General features: G+C 42.4%; 1 protein-coding gene across 6 annotated transcripts in view; it reads right to left on the reverse strand.

Moving 5' to 3' along the window:
* Positions 1-214: 214 nt before the first annotated feature.
* Positions 215-19,840, reverse strand: part of KLHL6 (kelch like family member 6) — a 156,251-nt gene continuing 136,625 nt past the window's right edge. For 2 of the 6 annotated variants that reach the window (XR_007155672.1, XR_007155671.1), the window contains exon 9: positions 6,579-7,641. The gene's annotated coding sequence lies outside the window, so the exon portion shown is untranslated. Of the gene's footprint in view, positions 869-6,578; positions 7,642-19,840 lie in introns of those variants that run through there. The other 4 variants (XR_007155666.1, XR_007155668.1, XR_007155669.1 and 1 more) reach the window with 4 other exon arrangements.

A 19,840-nucleotide genomic window follows, 5' to 3' on the forward strand; every position in this document is an offset into this window, starting at 1 on the left:
GTCATGATCTCACCAGTTCAAGCCCTGCTTCAGACTCTCTGCTGCTAGCTTGGAGCCTGGAGCCTGCTTCAGAGTCTGTGTCTCCCTCTCTCTCTGCCCCTCCCCCACTCATGCTGTGTCTCCCTCAAAGATAAATAAACATTAAAAATTAAAAAAAAAAAATCCTGGAAGTAAAATATACAAAAGTATGGAGCCATCAATGATTGGGTCCTTCTTCGGTTTAAAAGTAAAATTTTTTAATTAAGACTTTTTTTAAGAGCATTTTTAGATTCAAAGTAAAATTGAGGGGAAGGTGGAGATTTCCCATATACCCTTTACCTCCCCCATTATCACCATTCCCAACTAGACTATTACAATTGATGAAACTATACCCCTTGAAGTTTTTAACTCTCAGAGTTGTCCACACTGAGTTCCCACGAATTCATCAATTACAGTTGAAGTTTCCCTACCCTGGAACTGGTTCCCATGGCAAACTATGCTTGCGGGCTTCTGGTCAGGTAAGTTGTGATTCCCTGTATTCACATGGGGGTCTCTCCAATTTGAGGGCAGCTATTTGCCCTGTGACCTCACTTCTCCCATGGATAAGAAGAGTTGCTGATTTTCCAATTTGGTCAGCCTTTTACTTCTTGTTAGGATGGAGTGGCAACTTCCAGTTTCTTACATGCTGGGCCAGAAACCAGAAGAAAAGGTTTTCAGACTTGTAGGAATTAGGTCTTAGCTCTTCAGTAGTATTCACTTTGTATCTACAGACTTGTTTTTGTAGACCAGCTGTTTGTCAATCAAGTCTTTTGTTTCTATTAATATATGACCAGCAACAGTGATAGCCGTCTTGTGGGTAGATGTCTGAAGAGGCTATCTCCTTCTATTTCTATAAGGCAAAAATTTCATTAGTAGCACATTTTGAGAAAACTGAAAAATGATCAAAACTTGCATTAAATATCACAATAAGCCAATGACACCCCTTTTAATGGTGTTTGTATACATGGTGTGCAGGATATTTGGGAGGTAGCATCTTTTCATTTTCTCTACCAAGAAGTTTATAGACAGAATGGAATTTGCCAAAATTATATGTACAATATCTGCCAAATATGTTCATAAATAAGCAAAATCTAGTTTGTATTTGGACAAGATATCAACGTTCTTTTTATTTATGCAGCATTGTTAAAATATCCACATAAGTCAAGAAGACCATTTGAAACTCCATTGTTCAAATCAGAATAACTAGGAAGTAGGGGGAACATTTTTGTTGTTGTTGCTGTGAGTTGACATACTCTTTGATTTAGTATAAAAAACATCTGTAGTAAGACCTGACAAAATTGGTTCCACATTGTAAGGGGCCAAGATATCTGTTATCAAATTTCCCCTTTTGCTCACCCACAAAACATTTTAGTTGACACCTCTGAATCAGGAATTGTAATTTTATGTAGTTTCATAAAGCAATCAAAGGTGTGATAATGCATGTGTTCATGTATTCAATCCAAGATAATATAGCAGCCACTATTTTCAAAATATAGTTTTTGGCAGATGGTAAAATTTTGGATTGATTTAGAGGGACTTGGCTATCTAATCCAAGTTGTGAGATTTAGCCTCCGTATATGACTTCACATCCCCTTCCTCACCATACTTGTCTTAGTTCAGCAACTATAACAAAATACCACAGACTGGGTAGCTTATAAACAACAAACATTTATTGCTCACAGTTCTGGAACTTGGAAGTCTCAAACCAGGGTGCCAGAATGGTTGGGTGAAGGCCCTATTCCTAGTTGAAGACTTCTCATATCCTCACATGGTGGAAGAGGCAAAAAAAACCTCTCTCGAGCCTCTTCTATAAGGACACTAACCTCATTCATGAATACTCACCTTCATGACCTGATCACCTCCCAAAGGCCCAACATACCAGTCCCATCCTACTGGGCATTAAGATTTCATCAACACATGAATTTGGAATTTGGCTGGGGCTGGGGGGTGGAGGGAGCACAAACATTCAAGCTATAGCAATGTCCAATCCCAAATTCTTTTCTATCTTTGGGCAGAATGTACTCTTGATTATTAAGTTTCTTATTTTTAGTTTTTATTTTAATTCCACTTAGTTAACATAGTGTTATATTAGTTTCAGGTGTACAATACAGTGATTTAACAATTCCATGCATTACCCAGTGCTCATCACAACAAGTGCACTCCTTAATCCCCATCACCTATTTAACCCATCCCTCCACCCATCTCCCCTCCAGTAACCATCAGTTTGTATTGTATAACTAAGAGTCTGTTTCTGCTGTTATCATTAAGAGAGTATGGTACTGACACAAAAACAGACACATAGATCATTGGAACAGAATAGAGAACCCAGAAATGGACCCACAAATGTATGGCCAACGAATCTTTGACAAAGCAAGAAAGAATATCCAATGGAAAAAAGACAGTGTCTTCAGCAAATGGTATTGGGAAAACCGGATAGTGATAATGAAGAAGAATGAACTTGGGTGAGCCACTCTGACAGGTGAGAGGTGATATCTCATTGTAGTTTTGACTTGCATTTCCCTGATAAGTGATGTTGAGCATCTTTTCATGTGTCTGCTGGCCATGTGTATGTCTTCTTTGGAAAAAATGTCTAATCATGTCTTTAGCCCATTTTCTAATTGGATTATTTGGTTTTGGGGTGTTGAATTTGATAAGTTCTTTATATATTTTGGATACTAACCCTGTATCAGATATGTCATATGCAAATATCTTCTCCCATTCCACAGGTTGCCTTTTAGTTTTGTTGATTATTTCCTTCACTGTGAAGAAGCTATTTATCCTTATGAGGTCCCAATAGTTCACGTTTGCTTTTGTTTCCCTGGCCTCCAGAGACGTGTCTAGTAAGAAGTTGCTGCGGCTGAGGTCAAAGAAGTTGTTGACTGTTTTCTCATCTAGGATTTTGATGGTTTTCTGTCTTATATTTAACCTTTCATCCATTTTGAGTTTATTTTTGTGTATGGTGTAAGAAAGTGGTCCAGTTTCTTTCTTTTGCATGTTGTTGTCCAGTTTTCCCAACACCATTTGTTGAAGAGACTGCCCTTTCCCATTGGATAATCTTTTCTGCTTTGTCAAAGATTAATTGACCATATAGTTTTGGGTCTATTTCTGGGTTTTCTATCTTGTTCCATTGATGTATGTCTATTTTTGTGCCAGTACGATACTGTCTTGATGACTACAGCTTTGTAATATGACTTGAAGTCTGCAATTGTGATCCTTCCAGCTTTGCTTTGCTTTTTCAAAGTTGCTTTGGCTATTTGGGGTCTTTTGTGGTTCCATACAAATTTTAGGATTGTTTGTTCTAGCTCTACAAGAAATGCTGGTGGTATCTTGATAGGGATTGCATTAAATGTGTAGATTGCTTTGGGTAGTATAGATATTTTAACAAGATTTGTTCTTCCAACCCATGAGTATGGAATGTCTTTTCATTTGTTTGTGTCTTCTTCAATTTCTTTCACCAGAAAGAGAAATTAAGAAAACAATCCCATTTACAATTGCGCCAAAAGTAACAAGACACCTAGGAATAAACCTAACCAAAGAGGTGAAAGACCTACACTCTGAAAACTATAGAACACTGATGGTTATTAAATTTCTTAATCCAATTGTATGTGTCCTTCCATCTTTCTTTAAAATAATGAACACTTAGGACACACTGAGATTGCAGACTTCAGTTGCATCACTTAGAGTCATACATGAATGAATAATCGATTATTGTGAACTGCAAATCATGACGGCCAACATCAGCAACACCAACTCTGGAAGACAGATAATCTATGCTGTATCCATTTGACACTAAAAGCAGTGTTGCTTTTGGGACACTTGGGGGCTGGCCATATGGATTTATACATTTTCCTCAACCTTCAGCGTACATTGTCTAAAGCTGGGATTTTTCATGTGCTGGGGCAGTGGTTTCCTAGAACACAGGACTTTCCATGCTAACTCAACAGTGCTATGTAAATAGGAACAGCCAGTTTTGTAAGCAGAAGGAGTTAGGGGTCTCCAGTAAAAGAAAGTCAAGACACAGCTTTTCTGATACAAAAGAAGTCATTTCAGGCCCCCATCTATCCCCATCCCCTCACCCCCACCCCAACCCCCACCCCAAGTCCTCCACCCCCCATCTATACCCTACTTGTCCAAGCACACTTCCTACAGAACTTCCTAGGAGCTGTCAGAATTGCACACACACACACACACACACACACACACACACACACACAATGCAAAAACCTCAGCAGTTAAGGACTTTGAGGGAACAAAGAAAGTGCAAAAACTAACAGTTTCTACCAGGCAAGAAAATAGTCTAACTGTATCAGAGACAATAATCAGTGGTTAAAACTTCCAGTGCTATTTCAAAAGTAAGCAAGGCCCTAAAGCCCCCTCCCAAGATAAGGAGACCAAGACCCCAGCTAATTTATACTAGCTCTTGGAGCTTGCCCTTAGCCACTTCCCCTCCTTTGACAGTTACCTCTGCCTCACTATAATGTTAAAGTCTCTGCCCTAGCGGGAGCCCAAGCTTCATTAACACACCATACCTTTCGTGTTTTCTAAGCTTGTGCAACCTTTACAGACAATGAGAAAGCTCCCCTTTCTGAATATTCATTCTAAACCCTAAATAAAAGGAAACTGCTCACCCCTGCTCAGGGAGTTATGGCTTTGGAAGTTATTCCCCTGATCTCTTTAATAATTGCTGCAAATAAAGTTTACTTGGTGTAACAACCCTCCTCTCCTCCCCCCCCCCCCCCCCCCCCCCCCCCGCCAGTGTAGTGTCTACCTGTAATTCACCAAGGAGCAAACTCAAAAGAGTTCAGTTACAGTCACCCTCCTCAGTTCAGGGTAGTTAGGAAGTCTTCAAATCCAAATGCCCCATCCTCAGAAGCACCATTTACATAAACTATAACCAAACCCCACTGGTAGTACTGATCTGATGAGGGCAAGATTAGGAAAGATGAACTACTCTGTTGCAGTACCCAGCTTTGTAACCAAGCCAATGTGAGTTTGCTCCTTGTTGAGTCAAACTGCATCAGGTTGAGTTGTGACACAAAGAAAACTTTATCTGTAGCTAATAAGGAGGTCTAACTGCACAAGCAAGGGTGGATGGGTCCCTTTTATTCAGTGTTAGGATGAATATGTAGATAGGGAAGTCTTGTCACCGTGTATAGGGGCAGGCATAAGGTCACACTTGCACCTTAAGGAAACATGCCTATGTGCATATTCATTGTATGTTCATTGTGTGTTATGTAAATGAGGCTTGTGCTCCTCCTTGGGCAGAGATTTCAGCATTATAATGAAATAAAGGTAGTTGCTGGTCATTCTACAGGTCACTCCATGGTCCATCTGCACAGGTGCAAATCAGTGGTTAAAGCTCAAATTGGTCTAAGTGGCTTCTGCAGGCTGCAGGTTTTGTCACAGGAGTCACTACTGCTGGAGGGGCAATTTTGACTTCCATTTGCCCGTGTTCAGAGATTAGTTAGAAGGAAGAGCTTAAGGATAATTATGGGAGAAAGTTTGGGGGACACAAGCAGGTGGGCAGTAAAGGTCAGGTCTTAGGGTCTAGCTGGTGACAGCTTCTCTTTTATAACAAAAGAACACGTGAACTCCCCCAAATTGAACATAGTCACAAGGCAAGCTTGCCCAACCAAAAGCAAAAGCACTTTCAGGGTCTAAATTCATTAATTACAAGTAAACGATGTTGCCCCACCCCTGGCTTTGCTGATTAAAAAACTCACACAAATTACCAATGCCAGCTCTTTTGGTCTGCACAGTCACAGAATCTGAAGGAGGCTACAGGCTCCAGGCTCCAGGCCAAACGTGGGGCTCACACTCATGAGCTGTGAGACTATGACCAGAGCCTAAGTCTGACGCTTAACCGACTGAGCCCCCGCCAGTGCTCCTGGTTTGCACAATCTTAAAGCTTGTCTAGATAAAGCATATCTTCTAGCTTCTGTATTCCAAGTGCAGGGGAGGAGACTGCAGAGAAACCCACAGGCCTGCCTGACCTGGAGAAAGAAAATGCTGGGCCTTACAGGAAACAAAAGATCCCGATAATGCATGTGAGCTCAGTAACCATCCACAGCAGAACGCTGTGCCTGCAGCTTCCTTTGTGTGCCCGTGTTCCAGCTCAGGCACCAGGCCACAGGCTGCAAACTCCAGGGCTACCCCCACGTGGGGCCAGGTTCATTGTGTAACCTCGGGCAACCCTCACTGCACTCTGATTTGGTGACTTCATCTGCAAACCGGGGGTGAATGTCCATGTATTGTTACCAAGGGGATATAAAAATTATAGATGGCTTCAGGAAATAGGAAACAAGAAAGACCATGAGAGAGAACAGGACAAAGAACTGCTTAGAGGGAAATAGGCAAATATTTGGAATATAACTTGGGTTTGTGTTTGGACTGGAGACAGATTTATATCTTCTTTAAAAAAAAAAAAGTTTATTTATTTATTTTGAGAGAGAGCAGGGGAGGGGCTGAAAGAGAGTGAGAGAGAGAATCCCGAGCAGACTCCATGCTGCCAGCGCAGAGCCCGATGTGTGTCTCGAACCCACAAACCGTGAAATCATGACCTGAGCCAAAATCAAGAGTCAGATGGTTAACCGCAACTGACTGAGCCACCCAGGTGCCCCTATATCCTCTTTTTTAATAGGTGGGGAGTGATCAGAAGGATGAAAAAGAGAATAGGAGAGTAAAGGAATATTGAGAAGCAGGTGGTAGACCCCACCCCAAGTCTGGGAGCTATGCTTCACAACTATTCAAAACATATTTCTTCACAAACAAGTTCCCTTTAATATTTTCTGGACTAAGCTGGTTTACTACAGTCACCTCTCCTTTATTGCCTCACCCCTGCTGGTAACTCATTTCCTTGTTGAGTCTACTTTCTGATCCTAAAATATATGCAAAACCAACCATACCCATTGAAGTTGTAATTAAGGTGATCGAGGTCTGCATTTTAATTTACACTAAACTACAACAATTTCCAGTATTTCGATTCATCCTGTTAGTATTTGAGTACTTTCTATGTAAGTACTTATGTCAGAGAAATGAATAAAATACTGCGCCAAAGATGGCCAACGGGACTAAAACAAGCTCTGGTCTCTAGCTTAGAGACCACTCCTCCGGGTTCTTCCTTGGTTTGCTGAGCTCAGGAAAACCCCCACACTTATGGAAGCTGACAACTGTAAATTACCCTCCCCACTTGCATTTGGCGCTCAGATCTTTGGAGAAACAGTCTCCTCTGAGCCTGCTGGTGTTAAATAAATCTCTGATCCACCAAGATCTCTGAGTGCCGGTTGGTTTTTCCACCAGCATTCCAGCCTGGTTCCGTAACATTTAGACTAGGCACAAAGGAGAATAATAAAGTAGGAGTGTCTTCTACCTTGCAGTATTGAAAACAACCAGTTGGATTCAATCCTAAATGACAGAAAACTGGCACCTCAGTCAGGTTCAGATGGTCCGTCAGCTGGAACTGGGTGATCCCAATGGCAGTCCAAATGGAGGGTCCCTGAGAGCAGAGATCAGTGGTGGTGGGATCAGTCGCAGGATTTCAGAAGAGGCTGAGGATCAACAGGATTTAGGTGGTCACAGGAGGAGGCACAATCGTTGCTTCAGGTGTCAAAGATAAAGTGAGACCTTAAAGTGGTGGAAACAGATTTTATCGAGTAGCTCCTATCAGTTGGGGAAAGAGCTGAGCCCACCCCAATTTGTGCAGAGCTGACTGGCATTTTCAAAGGGAGACTGAGAGAGTAGGGAGGGGGTGTGGGCAGGGGCCCAATAGAGGCAGGGAAATGAGAACTTTCAAGAAGTGGGTGTCAGTGTAATCATGGTTAGCTCAGCTGTATCTGCTGGCTGGCAATCATGAAGTTAGGATCCTGTCCTCCCACCGAGACTGGAAGACAGAAGAGGTCCAGTCCTTTCTGATGATTACATTTCAGAGGAATGGCTTTTGGGTCCTTGAGAAAGACACTCCCAGGTTGTAGGAGATATGTATACATTTCAAAGGAACAGAGGAAAAATACACAACTGTAAGCTTATTTTAGTAAATGCTCCAAGAAAGAGGTGTGTCAGAGCTCTATCTTCAGGTCTTGGTTAGGACAAACGATGCATTCCTTGAGTTTTTCTCAAATAGGAACTCAAAAGGAGGCTGGGTCATCACAGGGATGCAAACTTGGGCTTCCAGAAGTCACGGTAGGTCAAGTCTTAGTGCAAGGGTTTGGACGGAGTCATTATTTGTGGGAAGTTTGTTTCACCCAAAGAAAGAATTGCAGTATGGTTAAGATCTGAGACACAGGCATGTTATTTGAAAGCAGGGAGATGGAGAACTTTGCAAATGAGGCAGAGGAGTCAGTGTGTGCTAAGGGCAGCAAGAAGTCACAGGAGTTTCTGTTTTTGCTTCTAATGATAACTCCTGATGAGGGAGTATAAGGCAAGGGGACAGGCCGCACCACTACTCCGCCCCCACCCCCAGGGGGGATATGTGTGATATTCTTCAGGCACTCCTGGCTGCCCAAGAACAAAAGAAAGGGGAAAAACAAATGGCTAACTGATAGAGATCATAGTCCTGCAGGACCTGATCCATCTATTTACAAATATTTTAGTAAATCACAAGAAAAAGGCAATCTTGTCAATAGCCTAATCTCCAGAAACCTATAGACTCTGTTTCCTGGAGCCCCAATATCACTCCTCCATAGTGATATGGGAAACAAAGGCAGAAGGAAATGGCAAATAGAACTAAATTTCCTTATAACCTGCAGCCCATTGGCAAATACTTGACGCAGGTAGAGTAAAACCTTTCTCCAGGAACTCCCTACTGTCTTAATGCTAATGCTTTGCTAGAGGGAAAACCTTAGCTTGACACTATCAAGGCCTCCTGTATCCTGTGAGTCTTCTTTAGCATATGGAAGTCTCATTGGAAACTTAACCTGGACTTTACCTCCCCCATCTCCTAGTATGTAACCAGTCTCTCCTCGTGGTCCCAGAGCAGCTCTTTCTGCCCACGGATCCTGTCCCTGTGCTTTAATAAAATCAGCTTTTTGTACCAAAACATCTTCAAAGATTCTTTCTTGGCCATTTCTTGGCCTTTCTTGGCAGCTGCAGACCTTGTGAGCCCCACTATCACCCCAAAAAACCTCACCATATGTATTAAGCTTTATGTGAAAGGGGTTAATGCAGCAGTGGTATGCAGGGCAGAAGCAGGGACAGTGGAGATTGGACCCCGGCTCCATCAGGGCCTCGTACTGAAGCAGGATAAGGTGAGGAGAGGCTCGTCTGGGGTGATGGAGGTGGGGAGGGAAGTCAGGGGTCAGGAGACCCTTTGGAGAAAAACACACCCAGCAGTACCTGAGGAGTGGCCTAGGATGGGAGGAGTGGGGGTGGGGTGAATTCTAGTTTCCAGCATTACTGACAACTGAGGGGAAACTGGCTTCCTGACTTAGGGGTGAGGAGGGAGCATATGTGGGCTTGGGCTGGTGTTGAGCATGAGGTGCTGGAGAGGCAGCAGGTATAGCAGTCCAATGGGGACCTGAGATAGCCGGGACTGCAGATCGGGGGAGCACTCTGAGTGCAAGGAAGATGGCTGTGGGAGAGCTGTGGGCCCCCAGGGTGAGAGAGGAGCAGAGAGGCCTGGAGGAGAGCAAACTCAGGGGAAGGAGAGAGGGAGGAGGCACAGAGAAAGGAAGCATCTCATTTTACTGGATGCATGCGTGGGTTTTCCTGGATGCATGTGTGTATGCATTGCATGCATTTTAGTGGATGCATGTATGTATGCATGCATGCATGTATTTATGTGGCCTCTCAATTTATGTGCACGGGTTTGAATTCAAGGACTAGGTAATACCTTTTGATGAATGAAAGAGAATACTGTACAAATTCTGTAAAACTTCAGATAGTTATTTCTTCTAAAAAGGAACTATTTTAAAGGGCTGGTTCATTGCAAATTGAGATGGGGTAACAAATGAGTAGAGGGCGATCACCAGAAGGCAGGACAGACAAGGCCCGTGGTGGCGCTCTGAACGGGAAGAGAGCCATGGGGCAAAGAGTGGGTGCCATGCTGGGAGCCAGGAGGGTAGAGATGGGGGTGGGTGGAGCAGAGGAGTCATCTTCCAGGAGGAGCAACAGGGAATCCGAGACCCAGAGGCTGAGGAATGTGAGCCAGAGAAAGCCAGGGGGTTCGAATTCAAAATGAATCCCTTTTTGCGTCTATCTGTATGTTTCTTGACCACTGTTTCTGGCCATTGTTGTAATATATTATCAACATCTAATTTTAGAGGAACTATATTTCTAAATCTTACCTAGTAGACACGCAATACTCAGAAGTCTCAGGAGCCCTTATGTCATCAAGTATATACCATTTTGTTCACGTGACCGCTCACACACTCAAGGCAACTTCTCAGCGGGAGAGTCGTTTAAGGGGCTTCACCTACAACTGCACTTCCTCTGAAATTTTGAATTCCAGTCCGCTCACTCTGTAGTCCACTCACTCTTTGACCGCAGCCTCTTAATATTCACCTGGAATCCTCTGCCCACCCCTTGCCTGCTCCCTAAGACTCCACCCCACCCAGCAATCTCCTGACCTTCCTTCTCGCCTGCCTCCCTGTCTCAGATGCAGAATCACCTGGCACCTTTGCCCTCCTCTCTCTGTTCCTGTCCTTCCACCCCAACAACCCCAGACCTCGGGTCCCTCCTGTCTTCCCTACTTCCCCAACACCTGTGGCTGCCGGAGATGAGGACGGCGTTGCCACAATGGCAGTATCTAGCTGTGGGCAGAGGGCTTCATGCTGTGTGACCAGCCTCCACTTCTCCTGGACCTTCTCCCTCTCCTGTCCCCTCATCAGCCATGCTCAATCTTCCCCCTCTTCCGAGGCCTGTGTCCTTCACTCTTTGCTGATGGCTTCACCTCCTACCTCAGAAGAAGACATCACACGCACTGTCCCTTCTCATCCCCACGTGTGCCTCCTATTCACGGCTCCACAGGCTGGCCCACCTTCTCCAGTCCCTCCATAAAGCACACTGACTGTCAGAGAGACACAAGCGAGACACTCACTTAGGGCACCAAAAAGCTCAGTAATCAAAATAAATACTATTGTAAAGCAATGCTTTTTTAAAATCAAAATTAATGCACAAAACCCATGATAAACCAAATTTCAAAATTTTAAATAGAGATAGGATCTAACCCTGCACTTATTCCACCCTGCCTCACTCCCCTCATGCTAATTCTATATCCTGCTGGATATAGGTGCTAAATGTTGCTAACTGGAAATCACCTGGATTCTGCATTCATATATACATACTGGAAACAAAGTTTCACACATAAATATTTATACTTACTATATGGTAATCTACATTTTCACTTTTTAAGAAAATTCTGATAGAACCCACTAAATGGATTCCATGAACCATCAAATGGAGGCCTGCAATTTGAAGAAACCAAAACCACCAGTAGAGGGCACCAAAGTTCTCTCCGACGGTAAAGGCATCCTCTTCCTTTGGGATCATTGCCAAAACAAAAACCAACCCCAAAGTTCCTCAAAGGAGGTGATGTCATCCAAAGAGAAGACTAGAGGACTATAAGTAGGAGATACTATATGATTATTAGAAAAAAAACTAAGTCATTTAAATTTTTCAAAAAATGTTTGTTGTTTTAATGCTAAGTCATTCAATCATTCCATTCCGACTCTACGTTCCTCTTTGTTAGGGAAATAAAGCATTATAATGAGGGGTGCCTGGGTGGCTCAGTCTGGCTCTTGGTTTCACCTTAGGTCATGATCTCAAGGTTGCTGGGTTCAAGCCCTGCATTGGGCTCTACTCTGGCAGTGCAGAGCCTACTTGGGATTCTTTCTCTATCTCTCCGCCCCTCCCCCACTCATGCTGTCTCTGTCTCTCTCTAAATATATAAATAAACTTAAAAAATAAAATTAAAAAAATTAATATTTAATTTTTTTTTTTTTTGAGAAACAGAAAGAGCATGAGCAGGGGAGAGGCAGAGAGAGATGAAGACACAAAATCTCAAGCAGGCTCTAGGCTCTGAGGTGCCAGCACAGAACCTGACTGTGAGATCCCACAGACTGTGAGATCATGACCTGAGCTGAAGTCTAGTGCTTAACCAACTGAGCCACCCAGATGCCCCCCAAAAAGATTTTTTTAAACACTATAATAAAACCTGCACTCCTAATGTCTCTAAATCCCCTCTATGGAAATACACTCATATTTTAGGTCTCTTATTTCAGCATGAATAGTTTCATATGAATTAGGAAATAAGACTGGTATTTTCATCAAAACTCAGCCTAGTTTTTTGTGTTTTTTTTTGCATCTGGCATCCATGAAATACAGCCAGATCAACACTAAACCATTCTGCACACCTAGAAAACTGATTTGAGAATTAACACAACAATCTTCACAACCTGAACCACAGAATTCAGCAGGTATGCAGCACAAAGAGGTGAACTGGGAGAGAGAGAAGCCACGGAGGACAGGGAGCTATTTTTGTTTGCAGAGAGAGGACAGAGATGGGGCGGGGGGGGGGGGGGGGTGGAGGTTAGAATATGGGAAAAGCACCCCCCCCAAAAGCAGCTGGAGAGTAAGTGGAAAAGTAGAAACAGCCATGGGGACTGAACAAAAAAGGGAGAAAGGAGAAAGGAGAGGGTTTAAATTCAATTAAGACTCTATAAACAGGGGAGCACAGAGTCTGAAATTTTGCAGCTCAATACCTGGCAGTGCTCTGGTGGGAAGGGCAAATCCCCAGGAGCAGAGTGAGGTCCAGCAGTCCTCAGGCCACACGGGGAGAGGCATTGCCCCTGCTGGGAGTACATTTGGTACAGGCTGGTCAATAATCCACAGAACAATCAGTGTGATTCATCACATCAGTAAAACAAAGGACAAGAACCATATGATCCTCTCAATAGATACAGAGAAACATTTGACAAAATACAGCATCCTTTCTTGATAAAAACCCTCAAGATAGTAGGGATAGAAGGATCATACCTCAAGATCATAAAAGCCATATATGAAAGACCCAATGCAAGTATCATCCTCAATGGGGAAAAACTGAGAGCTTTCTCCCTAAGGTCAGGAACAAGACAGGGATGTCCACTCTTGCCACTGTTATTCAACATAGTATTGGAAGTCTTAGCCTCTGCAATCAGACAACACAAAGAAATAAAAGGCATGCAAATAGGCCAGGAGGAGGTCAAACTTTCACTCTTCGCAGACGACATGATACTCTATATGGAAAACCCAAAAGATTCCACCAAAAAACTGCTAGAACTGATCCATGAATTTAGCAAACTGACAGGATATAAAATCAATGCACAGAAATCTGTTACATTCCTATACACCAAGAATGAAGCAACAGAAAGAGAAATCAAGGAATCAATCCCATTTACAATTGTACCAAAATCCATAAAATACCTAGGAATAAATCTAACCAAAGAGGTGAAAAATCTGTACACTGAAAACTACAGAAAGCTTATGAAAGAAATTGAAGAAGACACACAAAAAAAAGGAAAAAGATTCCATGTTCCTGGATAGGAAGAACAAATATTGTTAAAATGTCAATACTGCCCAAAGCAATCTACATATTCAATGCAATCCCTATCAAAATAACACCAGCATTCTTCACAGAGCTAGAACAAACAATCCTAAAATTTGTATGGAACCAGAAAAGACTTTGAATAGCCAAAGCAGTCTTGAAAAAAAAAAACAAAAAACAAAGCAGGAGGCATCACAATCCCGGACTTCAAGCTATACTACAAAACTGTAATCATCAAGACAGTATGGACTGGCACAAAAACAGACACTCAGATCCATGGAACGGAATAGAGAACCCAGAAATGGACCCACAAACGTATGGCCAACTAATCTTTGACAAAGCAGGAAAGAATATCCAATGGAAAAAAGACAGTCTCTTTAGCAAGTGGTGCTGGGAAAACTGGACAGCAACATGCAGAAGAATGAACCTGGACCACTTTCTTACACCATACACAAAAATAAACTCAAAATGGATGAAAGACCTCAATGTAAGACAGGAAGCCATCAAAATCCTTGAGAAGAAAGCAGGCAAAAACTTCTTTGATCTTGGCTGCAGCAACTTCTTACTCAACATGTCTCCGGAAGCAAGGGAAACAAAAGCAAAAATGAACTACTGGGACCTCATCAAAATAAAAATCTTTTGCACAGTGAAGAAGGCAATCAGCAAAACTAAAAGGCAACCAACAGAATGGGAGAAGATATTTGCAAATGACATATCAGATAAAGGGTTAGTATCCAAAATCTATAAAGAACTTATCAAACTCAACACCCCAAAAACAAATAATCCAATTAGAAAATGAGCTAAAGACAAGAATAGACACTTCTCCAAAGAAGACATCCAGACAGCCAACCGACACCTGAAAAAAATGCTCCACATCACTCATCATCAGGGAAACACAAATCAAAACCACCATGAGACATCATCTCACACCTGTCAGAATGGCTAACATTAACAACTCAGGCAACAACAGATGTTTGCAAGGATGTGGAGAAGGAGGATCTCTTTTGCACAGCTGATGGGAATGCAAACTTGTGCAGCCACTCTGGAAAACAGGGAGGTTCCTCAAAAAATTAAAACTAGAACTATACTATGACCCTGCAATTGCACTACTAGGTATTTATCTAAGGGATACAGGTTTGCTGTTTCGCAGGGGCACATGCACCCCAATGTTTATAGCAACACTATCAACAACAGCCAAAGTATGGAAAGAGCCCAAATGTCCATCGATGTATGAATAGATAAAGATGTAGTGTATATATATACAATGGAGTATTACTCGGCAATCAAAAAGAATTAAATGTCATTTGCAACTATGTGGATGGAACTAGAGGGTATTATGCCAAATGAAATTAGTCAGAGAAAGAGAAATATCATATGACTTCACTCATATGAGGATTTTAAGATACAAAACAGATGAACATAAGAGCAGGGAAGCAAAAATAATATAAAAACAGGGAGGGAACAAAACATAAGAGACTCTTAAATATGGAGAACAAACAGAGGGTTACTGGAGAGGTTGTGGGATGGAGCATGGGCTAAATGGGTAAGGGGCATTAAGGAATATACTCCTGAAATCACTGTGGCACTATATGCTAAATAACTTGGATGTAAATTAAAAAAAATTTTTTAATCAATCTGATATCCAAAACACTTCAAATCATCAGTATTAAACATGAAAGTGGCAGGTTCAAAAGTTATGAACATAAACTGATGAGGATCCCCTAGGAAGCCACAGTAAACCTCAATTTTACTGCTTTGTATCTTTTATTTTTAATCTTGCAGCACCAAAGTAGAACAATTCTTGACTCTTGTTCAAGGATGGCAAAAGAAAGATAAAATTACCTCTAAATTATTTATGCTACCTCAATTTCTACATTCTAAGTACTTTCCCCTGGCTTCTTCTGGTGATCTGTTCCTCAGTAAACAAATTTGTGTGGATCTTTTTTCCCTACTCTTAGTCCTCAGACCTCTTGAGGACAGAGACCATGTCCTGCTCATCTCCAGTTCCCTTGCAGAACCTCCCACAATGCCTGGCACAGAGCGAATACGTAGTAACTGCCAATCAAGTTGAGTTTTTGCTTAAAGCATCCCACACTCTTCAAATGTTCAAACTTTCATTCCAAGAAGATGAAGCAACACAATGGCCCTGGTGTACTGCTCCTGTGATGCCATCGAGGCCCGACACAGACACTGGAGGCACTCTAGCGCCTTTCCTAAAGCTCTTGCCTCTGCCCCTGTGTTTGGCACCATTCAGCATTCTCCCTCAGTTCCAGGACCTCGGCAGGCGGATGAAACCATTGTAGGTACACCCAGAACTGGAAGATGAAAGGAACTGATGGCACACAGCAGTTCTCATCCGCAGGCCATTCTCAGAACCCATCTTGTTCCTTTCTCTCCTCCTCTGCACTGGGGAAGTCTCCCCCACCCCCTGACCCTAGTGATCATCTCCTTCCACATCAATGCACAAGGGCATCTCTCATGTGCTCATCTACCTCTCATTAGGGGCCTCACAGGGATGGGGACAGTCTTGGAGGCAGGCCCTGCTCTCTGGGCCCTTCCTTGGCCCAGTAGAGCTGATAGGGTGAGCCTCACTGGGGGAAGGATTCGGGGAGAGGATTGGGGGTGGGAGTGAGGTTGGCACAGGTTTTCCCTCCATGCTGCCAATGCTCAGACAGCCCCTGTGACAGTGACTCAGTACCACTCCCTGAGAGTGGATCGCTCAGCATTCCTTCTCCCCTCCCCACCTGCAGATCTGACACCTGCTCCACACTCCCAGGGCCCTATGGGGTTCTGTGCAAGTTCCAAGGGGCTGCCTCTCACTCCACCTCCTCCTCCTACTCAGGAGGGCATATCCAAATTGAGTGAATGAGTGACATTTGTGGAGGGACGATCTTGAATGCTGTCTGGTTATCACTTTTATTTTATTTTATTTTATTTTATTTTATTTTATTTTATTTTACTTTACTGTAGAGAGAGAGAGAGAGCGTGCATGAGTGGGGAAGGGGGCAAAGGGAGAGAGAGAGAGAGAGAGAGAGAGAGAGAGAGAGAGAGAGAGAATCTCAAGCAGGCTACATGCTCAGCATGGAGCTAAGTCGTGACTCAATCCCACAACTCTGGGATCATGACCTGAGCCAAAATCAAGTGTCAGACACTCAACCAACTGAGCCACCCAGGTGCCCCTCTCTTATATTTTAAAAGACAACTCACCAGCCTTGCCAGAGCTATCTAAAGTGAGCAAAATGACTTGGGTCCTGTGATGGGGTGGTACAGAGGAAAAGAAGAAAAATATAGAGCATAGAAATGTTCAGCAAATAGTTATTGGCTATGCTACAGTGGTGGGTGAGGGTGCTACATGCCTGGCCCAGATGCAGTCATTTGTGTTAGAAATTTTGTACTTAATTAAGTTTGATTGTGCTGATATTTAAGAGACAACTAGAATATCATTCTCTATGTCCATTTTCTTGGTAGTTAATAATTACTAAGTACTCACTGTGGAGGATATGTGGTTCAAATCCCATTCAAAACAATTCCAAATGGCAGTTATAAGTCTGTCTGGAATTTATAGTGGATATTTTTGTTCGTTGGTTGCTTTGGTTTTTTGTTTTTATTTTTCAGCTTTAAAAGTAGACTTCAGTGATTCATCACTTACATACAACACCCAGTGCTCCCCACAAAAAGTGTCCTCCTTAATACCCATCACCCATCTAACCCATTCCAACCCACCTCCTGTTTGTTCTCTATCGTTAAGAGTCTTTTATGGTTTATTTCCCTTTCATCTCTTTCCACCCACTTTCCAATATACTCATCTGTTTTGTTTTTTAAATTCCACATGTGAATGAAATCATATGGTATTTGTGTTTCTCTGATTGACTTATATCACTTAGCTTAATACATTCTAGCTCCATCCATATCATTGCAAATAACAAGATTTCATTCTTTTTGATGGCTGAGTAATATTCCATTTCAGTGTGTGTGTGTGTGTGTGTGTGTGTGTGTCTGTGTCTGTGTGTGTGTGTGTGTGTGTGTCTGTGTGTGTGTGTGTGTACATGCCACATCTTTATTCATTCATCAGTTGATGATCTTTTGGGCTGTCTCCATAGTTTGGCTATTGTTGATGCTGCTATAAACATTGGTGGACATGTACCCCTTTGAATCTGTATTTTTGTATCTTTGGGGTAAATACCTAATAATGCAATTGCTGGATCATAGGGTGGTTCTATTTTTAGTTTTTGAGGAACTTCCATACTGTTATCTAGAGTGGCTGCACCAGCTTGCATTCCCAGAAAAACAGTGCAAAAGGATTTGCCTTTCTCTGCATCCTCGTCAACACCTGCTGTTTCTTGCATTGTTAATTTTAATCATTCTGACAGGTATGAGGTGGTATCTCATTGTGATATTGATTTGTATTTCCCTGACCATGAGTGATGTTGAACATCTTTTCATGTGTCTGTTAGCCATCTGGATGTCTTCTTGAGAAAAGTACCTATTCATGTCTTCTGCCCATTTCTTAACTGAGATAGTGTATATATTTTTTAAAATAAACTGTTGGTTAAGTATTTTTTTGCACATTGAGATATTCTTATTATACTAACACTTCTTAAAAGTCAGTAAAGTACAAGTAACATGCAAGTAACCTGAAGCAATATAATTTTTTTAGTACTGATTGGTCAAATGGTCCAAATCACAATGACAACACCTCACTGATGCTGCAAATTTAGAGCAAAGCAGTGTTAGAAACAGTGAACAGTATCCCTCCTGTTGAGGAGGAAGACCTTCTACCCTATGGTCCTTCTTGCTGGACTTAGAATCAACTTGACATGAGATAGATTAACAGGAGAAAATCCAATTTAATCGGGTCACAGGAGGAATCCACACAGACATGAGATTCCAAAAACAAGGAGGCAACAGGAAGCTTAGAAAAGCTTAGGATAGGGGGAGGGTCTGAGGACACAAAGGGGAGAAAGCTCTTTAGCAAGAAGGTGCAAGGAGATGTTTAGAACAGGTTGCCCTATTATGCAGATAGGTTCTTTAAAGGGAGTCTCTTGTTACTAGCTCTCTTCCTTCCTGTTGCAGGCTCTGCCTTCCAGAGTAAATTTAGGTAGTTATGGGGGAGGCAGAGAGCTTTTCCTGCATCTGCTGAGTATTTACGACTTTTAATTCAAAGGAATCTTTATGCCAAAGTGGCACATTTTGGAGCGGCGTGCCCTCAGCCCCTACACATTTTCTTGGGAGTCAGAGGATTAATTAGTAGAATAGTAGATTACCTTCTGGTCCATAAAGATGAAAATGGGTGTAGAAAAGGCAGCAGGCTCTTCTAAACATTTCTGGAATATTAAACAGTCATGTTTTTCACCCATGAGAATTTTTGTACTGGATCTACTTTTACTTCTATGTAATCGAGCTGAGAGCACATTGATGATTTCAGCATGTTTTTCTTTATTGAAGATTATTTAGTTACTTGGATACTCTTGCTGGGAATGACTGCCAGCACAATTCTCCCCTGTGTGTTGAACCAACGATAGTTTTTCCAATAGTTCCCATCTGTAGTATTCCATGGTATGCCAGGAACCTCTCTCTCACTCAACATCTTGCTGCATTTGGATTGTAGGTGTGCTGCACTGTGACTCTGTCAGGCCAGGTTCCTTAAATCCTAGGCATACACAGGTGAGTGCTTGTTGCAGGCTCCTGTCTCTAACCTGCTTGTCTGTGACCTTGCTGTGCAGACCCTGTCACAGAACTCTGCTGTAAAGTCAGACATTGGCTAGCTACTCCCTTGTCCTTGACTAATCAGTTTCCCTAATGGTCTCTCTTCTTAGAATGTGGAGCTGACCTCTTTATTTTTTTTTTTATTTTAATTCCAGTATAGTTAGCATAAAATGTTATATTAGCATCAGGTGTATGATATTGGAGTTGACTGCTTAGCCCACAGTCTAACCTCAGTTGAGTCACTGAATTAGTAAGAACTGAGATTTCTGTGGTGTGCTGTCTTGGCCAATGGCCAAGAAAGAATTCTTGAGATGTTTTCAGTGCAAAACGGTGGTTTTATTATAGCACGAGGACAGGACCTGTGGGCAGAAAGAGCTGCATTATAACTGTGAGGAGTGATTGATTATGTAAGATTTTCTATCCTATAGAGGGGAGGGTGATGCTAGGGTCCGAGGAAATTAAGTCTATAGGTTTCTGGAGGTTTTTCTATTGATAAGATTGCTTTTTTCTTATAAATCATTGAGACAGTTGCAAACTGATGGAGACTCCTGTCCTGCGTGTCTGTGATCTCTACCAGTTAACCACTTGTTTTTCCCTTTC

The sequence above is a fragment of the Prionailurus viverrinus genome, chromosome C2 (genome assembly GCF_022837055.1).
Source record: "Prionailurus viverrinus isolate Anna chromosome C2, UM_Priviv_1.0, whole genome shotgun sequence".
Classification (NCBI taxonomy): Eukaryota; Metazoa; Chordata; class Mammalia; order Carnivora; family Felidae; genus Prionailurus; species Prionailurus viverrinus.